Source organism: Mesoplodon mirus (assembly GCF_964341445.2).
Source record: "Mesoplodon mirus genome assembly, contig: SUPER_3_unloc_4, whole genome shotgun sequence".
NCBI classification, from domain to species: domain Eukaryota; kingdom Metazoa; phylum Chordata; class Mammalia; order Artiodactyla; family Ziphiidae; genus Mesoplodon; species Mesoplodon mirus.
Genome location: NW_028295514.1, coordinates 522622 through 530922, shown reverse-complemented (window position 1 = coordinate 530922; position 8301 = coordinate 522622).

Sequence of the window (8301 nt, the reverse complement as noted above, 5' to 3'; positions counted from 1 at the left end):
TCCTGTTTTGAGTAGAGAATACAAGAAGCTTTATGAAAATAGAAAACATAATCAAAGATATACACCTTAGAAAGACATCAGTTATTTTCCAATATATATAAAAAATTAGAAGAGTCCTAATACGAAAATCAGATATGGGGCTTCCCTGGTGGCGCAGTGGTTGAGAGTCTGCCTGCCGATGCAGGGGACACAGATTCGTGCCCCAGACCGGGAAGATCCCACATGCCGCGGAGTGGCTGGGCCCGTGAGCCATGGCCGCTGAGCCTGCGCGTCCAGAGCCTCTGCTCTGCAACTGGAGAGGCCACAACAGTGAGAGGCCCGTGTACTGCAAAAAAAAAAAAAAGAAAGTGAGTGACAACTTAAATGATATATGGAATATTTTGCTGACTTACAAGAGCATGCATAATTAAATATGACCCAGTTGAAATGTTAATTTTATTTTAATGTGTATGTTGGGATGGAGTCTTCAAGGTGCCAGAAAACAAGCATTCATCCATGCTGTTTGGAACTGCAGCACACAGACACCTTCAGTTACCAGTTCTGTTCATGCCACAGAATCATCTTCAGAAAACATACTGTTTTTTATGGACCTGGTATATATCTTAATTAGTTTGAAGAATTCCCCAAATACCTGTTAATATGTAGTGCTCCAATTCCAATCTTGCCACGTCCTGTACCAGTGACACAGCACATAGGAGTTTCATTTCTCTTTCTTTCTCTGGGTTGTTCAGAACCCAACGAAAGAACAATGGAATGGCATCAAAGAGATCAGAGTTCTTGTCCCAGAGTTACCATATAATAAAAGTGTCCTCTTGGGAAAATTATAGTTATTCTAGGCCCCTTTCCTTTTCTTTACTTTGACAGAGCTGCACTAGATGACCCCAAGTAACATTGCACTCTTTGCAGTAGTAGCTTAGATGTTACTGGTTTTCTGAAACAAATGAAGACAATGACACATGAAACTGTGCCACATCTCTGTAACTATGTTTTCTTAGAGTTGCCTCCATTTTACAGATGATAAGATGGCTGAGCACAGAAGTAGATGTCTTGACCAGAGGTTGCAGAGTAGATGGAACTGAACCACAAGTTTCCTTCTTTCCTGAAGCTCACTTAGCCAAAACATAGCCTTCTGAATATTAAGCTGTAAACCATATTATCAGTATGCTTTAAAAGAAGCGGTTCTTCTAGGATTTCCAATTAATAGCAGGAGGTTTTGAAATTCTTCAAAGATCATCTAATTTTGTGAGATTTACAGCTCAATTTTCCTGTCAAGCAAGTTGTATTAGTGCCAATCATCTGAGCTTCTGGATGCTTCTCTGAACTTCTTGAAGTTTTCCTCTTGCTCTCTGAAATTCATGCCAGATAAGCCTTTTTCTAGAGCGCATATACAGACTTGTGTATTTTTATACAGAAAAGCAATGCAGTGAGTCAGGACGGGGGTTAAGCCCTCATTCTCAGAGTGGTATTGAGCTCCTGGTGAAATATAATCATCATTTCCTCAGAATCGAAAAGCAGTTATCTCTAGTTTTTAATCCCATTAACTATTTATACATTTATGTATGATACATGTATTTATTGTACCTACTAGGTGTGTTCTCTTTGGGAAGTACAAAGCTCTTTGAGATATAGGTTGTTCATTTTTTCGTTTTCCCACAAATACTGTGACCTTTTGAGCAGGAAGGTCTATATTTTACTAACATCTAGAACCAGCAGTTAACACGGTGTCTAAGATGTAGTCAATAAATATGAAATACATAAATGAACACATTTTTAAGGAAGGAAATGAACAAATAGACATTTTTCATTTTCAGTCACAAAGCAACCAGAGACATAAAAATGATACAGACAACGAGTGCTACGGTCATTCAAATAAGGCATAGAATAGATACAACAAGGATCTCCTTATTGGCACAGGGAACTCTACTCAATATTTTGTAATAACTTATAAGGGAAAAGAATGTGAAAAAGGAATCACTGTGCTGTACACCTGAAAGTAACACAACATTGTAAATCAACTGTACTTAAATTAAAAAACAAACAGACAGACAACAACAACAACAAAAAAACCCGAAAGAGGTCATAGAAGTTTTTATGAGATTCCATAAGAGAAGCCAAATGAGGACGGGCGAGACGGCTTTTGAATCAATTCAGAGGAGAGGTCACAGAGAAACTTGTCTTTGACCTGAACTTGAGTTTCCATTAAGATTGCAACACAGGGATATTACAGATGAAGGTAATCACATAAACTTACTACACTGAAACTTGCAGAGGTTATGAGTGTTGTTCAAGATCCCAAAGCAAGTGCATTGTGGAATCAGAATTTTAAGTGAGACCTAATGAACTAAAAACAAACAAACAAACAAACAAACCTTTTCTGTGATAACATGTTGCCTTTGAAGTCGTTATTTTGGTGGGTTGGTAGAAAGTGGTTCCCGTGTTTCTGGCAGCAATGACTAGTTCTGTCCCCTCCGCGGCCCCCCACCCCCGAGTCGATCCTCAAAGTTTCCTTTAGAATGGACTTGCTAAAATGCAGACATGCAAGTATTCATGACGCCTGTGTCCAATCATTTCTCCTGCCATTGCCTACTTCACTTCTGGATTATATGAACAATTCACTGTCTTCATTTATGCTTTTCCCTCCTCCAAGAATTCCTTTCTCCCTATGGGGCACCTGGGAAACCCACTTCATTTTTCAAACCTCAGTTTACATATTATGTCTTTTGTGCAGTCTTCTTTTTAGTGTTGTGATCACATGCTCCTTTTTGCTACCCTTGCACTTCTGCATGCCTGATTGTTGCACTCGCTACACTGTATTGTGATTGTGTTGTTTACATATATCTGTGTTCTCCTGGGCAACATTCCTTGGGGCCAGGGACTACCGTTTTTCATCTATTGATGTTGCCTTAGCATGTTACTTGTTGTGAAGTAGTTAGTTATAAAAATGAGATTTGTTTAAATTGAAAATTGTTATGTACATATTAGTTATTATCATTTACAGATATAACAGGAAAAATATTAATGCTGGTGCTGAAAGTTCACTTCTAGTAAATGATGGTGGTACTTGACTTCACTTATATTATTTTCCCCACTATTTTATATCTTTCTACCTGATATATCCTCTTTATTCCCATCTCTTTCTTTATTACTAAACCAAGAAAAACAGGGATGAGGGTAGGGCTAGGCCATACTTGGCTGGAATAGTAAAGAAATTGTGTGGGGCTTTGGTGAGAAAATCCTGAAGCATACAGGTCTGCATCTTCCTTTTATTTTTATTTTTTTGCGGTACGCGGGCCTCTCACCATTGTGGCCTCTCCCGTTGTGGAGCACAGGCTCCGGAGGCGCAGGCTCAGCGGCCGTGGCTCACGGGCCCAGCCGCTCCACGGCATGTGGGATCTTCCCGGACTGGGGCACGAACCCATGTCCCCTGCATCAGCAGGTGGACTCTCAACCACTGCGCCACCAGGGAAGCCCCTGTTTGAAGTTTTTTGATAAATTAGATTTGATAACACAGTTTCATAAAAACTTAGTTTGGACATTTCTGAACCTCTTTTTTTGTTTCCTTATGTAAGAAAGCTGCTTGTTTAGGGTTAATACTAATTCAATGGGGGTAAGATTTACACAGGACCAACCCTAACATTCATAGTGTGTGGCACAGGAAACAACTTTGAATGGTCATTTCAAGGAACAATATACTTAAGTGTATACAATGAGTAAAATGGATGAACTACACAAATTTATGAGTTGAAAACCATAGAATCATAGAATTTTCTCACTGTAAAGGCTCTTACTTTTCCAACTGCTTAACTTCAACCTCTGTTAAAGCACTTCAGTAACAGGGAGTTCTTGAGTTTAAAATGCAGTCGGTCCATTTTATAGTTGAAAGGTCCTACTTGTCAAAATATTCATCCTTTTATCAACCTAAACCTGTCTACTTGGTCTAAAATCTTCAGTGTGGGACAGTCTAAACCCTTTTTCATAGGACAACTCCTAAAATCGTTTAGAGCGACCACCTACTTCTCTCCTGGTCTTGCTTCATGTCATCTATTCCCAGTTCCTTCAATTACTTCTTATTTTAGATTCCAGACACTTTACTGAATTCATCACTTTCTTCAGTATAATAACTCATTTGCTGAATGTGATATTTTAAGCCTAAAAGGATTTGTTTACTGTTTTCTGTAAAGAATTAAAACATAAAGTGTCCAATCAACCAATAATTCTTCACCTAACATGATTCATATACACCAATTGATAAGGAAAATTTGAAAAGTCAAATTACTTCATTCTTAAAGAGTGATCATAGTATGTCCTTATTTAAAATGTACAGGAAATATGAACTTTCTTTCTGTGCATCTATAACAGTGCCCTCTTGCAGGGTACAGAGGATCCTCCATTGATGCTGCCTAATGATGTGTATGTGATATCCTGATATTTACTAAGAAGTTAGACATTCAGGAGGATTTTTTGTTCCCAGCAGACATACACATATGAATTTTTCTTCTCTATTTTTGTGTGTTTCTAACTTTTATTATTCATCTATTGGCACTTAAGTGCATTCACCAAACTGCATCATAAACATCAAAGTAGATTACTTCACTTTTCCTTTTATGAGATTATTATACTTGTCAACCAATATTTGAGCCCTTAATATGGGCAAATCATCCTAGCCTGTTAAGCACAGAGGTAAAGAGCATGGAGTTGAGAGGGCACACACCAAGATTTGAACAAATTACTTAATCTCTCTAAGTCTTCATTTTTGTATGTGAAAAATGAGAATAATTACAATGATTGAACTCATAAGGTGGATCGTAGAAAACATCTAGGTGCTACGTGCAAAGAGCTTGTTTGACTACCTGGCAAATATATCCATTCTTTATTAACATGATGGTGATGATGTTGATGGTGATGATGATGATGATGCAGCTACCAGCAGGTGTCCTTATTAGGTTGGTAAGGATGGTGAATAAGCCACAAGATCATGTCTGTGAACATTTGCATTCTAAGGCTACACTGCCTTTGCCTTCCCAACTCCGGCTCCACTCCTCATCTGTTTAAACATCTCCCAAGATAGCTCAGGTCTTCTCCTCTGTGAAGCTATTCTGAACTACTCCTCTAGAATGAACTTAAAATACATTGCTTGCACTTATATTAATTTATATCAAGTACAAACTTCTGCAGTGGAATCACTCATCCTCCGTCAACCTTATATGGACCTTTACCTCCAACCCTGATACCTAGCAAATCCTTCCACTACATTATAAATTATTAACCATAAGGTTTAGCATGTTCTCTCTTCCAAGGTATTTAGAACTTTAAAGGAGAAAGAAGCCTGCCCAAGTGGACAAAGCTAACACTTATCAAGCATGAGCTCCCAACATTTGCACCAGACAATTTCACATCATCTCATTATAAACTGACAATAATCTTTGTGAGGTTGGGGTCCTAACCTTCTTTTTACTGTGGATCCCTTTGACAATATGGAGTAGCCCATTTAAAGAGTCTTAAAACAACACTTTTAAATTCATAAAATATAATACATAGAATCTCAAAAGAAACTAGTTACTATGTTTTAAGTGCAGTCATTAGAATATTTTAAAAAACAAATTTGTGATATAGAAACGAATGGGTATTTAAACTCATTAAATAACGAGATACAACAGAGACTCTATTAACTACTATACTTAAAAATAGTGATGTTGGGGAGATGGGTTCACAACTCTGATACATGTGTACTGAAATTGAACAATTAAATAAATAGATGGTGGATGGTGGTAGCCACATTTCTCAATATTGAAGTATGAATTTACAGATAAACAAGAGGAGAAGGCTAAACTAATCTCAGCGTTAATGCATTATAGTTGCAGACATCAGTATACACTCAGCTCAATATAGATATAGATAGTTATATATAGAAATATTTACTGATATGTGTATATACATGGGTTAGTATACATATATATTTCTTTGTTCTCTCAGTTAAGAGAGCCTAATCAAATAATAGCCCATTAGCAACAGCACATCTAGAGCCCAGATCTTGGTTTCTATTACTACTCTCCAATAAAAGGAATCAGGGCTCCTCAGAGAAATGACTGATTCTAGGACTGGGGCAGGAAATACACAAAATGAGCCTGGAGCATCTTGTGGTACCAGAAAGTCAGGAAGTGTTAAACACACACACAAACATGCATGCTAAACACAGATACACAGACACACACAAACTCACACACCCCAAAGGGAGTATGTCAAAGGAGCACAGGCACCAAAAGCAAACGCTCCCAATGGCCAAAGCTGGAACAATTCAAACAACAAAATAAAGTAGTATTGGATTATAACCCAAAGGATAAAATAGATATCCATGAGTCTATACTGATATAAATAAATATCAATAATTGAATAAATTAATGTTTAGGGGAAAATAGACAAATCTGTGTGGAAGAATTCCAAATACTTTATGTACATACTCTGTCCTCAAGGAGGTGGATCATAACTCTCCACTCTTTGGGTTTGTGCTTCACATAGTGACTTCCTTCCAACAAGTGTAGTGTGGAAGGGGTGGAGGAGTAACTTTACAGTGGAGAAATCTGAGACACGGCCTCAGCCAGGTTATCAAGGTCAACATCAACAGGCAAATCACGTTGATAGCATGTACCCTTGATAAGATGTTATAAAAAAGGCACTTTATCTGGTTGTCCTCCCAATAAACCATAATCCCAGTTTTACCATGAGAAAAGCATTGGACAGTTTACATTAGTGAGGTATGCTACAAAACACTTGATCACTGCTCCTCAAAGCCGTCAAGGTTGGGGCTTCCCTGGTGGCACAGTGGTTGAGAGTCCGCCTGCCAATGCAGGGGACACGGGTTCGAGCCCTGGCCTGGGCAGATCCCACATGCCAGGGAGCAACTAAACCCGTGCGCCACAAGTACTGAGCCTGCGCTCTAGAGACCGTGAACCACAACTACTGAGCCCATGTGCTGCAACTACGGAGGCCCACACGCCTACAGCCCGTGCTCCACAACGAGAGAGGCCACTGAAATGAGAGGCCTGCGCACTGCAACCAAGAGTAGCCCCCGTTTTCCGCAACTAGAGAAAGCCCACGCGCAGCAATGAACACCCAACACAGCCAAAAATAAATAAATTAAATAAATACATTTAAAAAAGAAACTGTCAAGGTTATCAAAAACAAGAAAAGCCTGAGAAACTACCACAGCCCAGAGGAGCCTAAGGGGGCTTGATAACTAAATGTAATGTGGTGTCCTGGATGGAAGCCTGAAATGGAATTAAGGACACTAGGCAAAAGCCAAGGAAATCTGAATAAAGTACAGACTCTGGTTAATATTATTGTATTAATATTGGCTCGTTAATTGTAAAAAAGGTACCACACTAGTGTACGGTGTCAATAATCGAGGAAATTGGGAATGAGATATATAAGAACTCTGTATTATCCCCTTAATTTTTCTGTATATCTAAAACCATTCTAAAATAGATATAGTCTATTAGATAAAACAAAAAAGGTAATGATGATTTGATTGTAACATCAGACTAGTGATACTTTGAGATAACTATAAAAACTGCCTTAGGAAATTGTCTGTGGTATCTGCTGGGGATATAGTCACAGGTACTCCTAATATTATTGTGGTTTGTTGTCTGCATTTAGATTTAAAGGACATGCTAAATACTAAATTGCAGCTAGAGGTTAGTGAAATTAAAGATGTAATATTCCCATCCAGATTCCACATACACTTTGATACATATTAAGAATCCCCTGCTCTTTGGTGAGGTCTAATTTTATGAAAGTGAAACTCAGAGAGATGAATTAGGTTGTTCCAGCTTTTAAAAAGCCCGCATTCTAGGGTCAAGAATTCTTACTGAGCCTTGTTGAAACTGTTTGCTACACTACCTCCTAATTTGGGAACTGCTAAACAGAGAGTTGGGAACTCTTCCTAGATTAAAAGTACTGCCTTGGCCTTGTGCAATTATACTGTTTAGGTTGCTGGACAAATCCAAGGATAAAACTGGCCTGGACCTAGTGATGGGCAATTCCAAAAGCAAGCTGAATGTGAGAAGTTCACTCACAGAGAACCCTAGTGTCAAAAAGCCTCTCTACTTGGGAATGGCTGAACACCGGGAAAATAAGCCCTGGTTCAGCTGTAAAGAGAGCACATCCTTGGCCTTTTTTCCCCCTTAAGTCCGGAAACTGATGATCTGGTCAGCTTAGGAGAGGGAGGGAGGGAAGGAGGGAGGGAGGAAAATGAGAGAGAGAGAGAAACCTGTTAATAGCTGGTGCCAATTTAAAGAGAGAAGG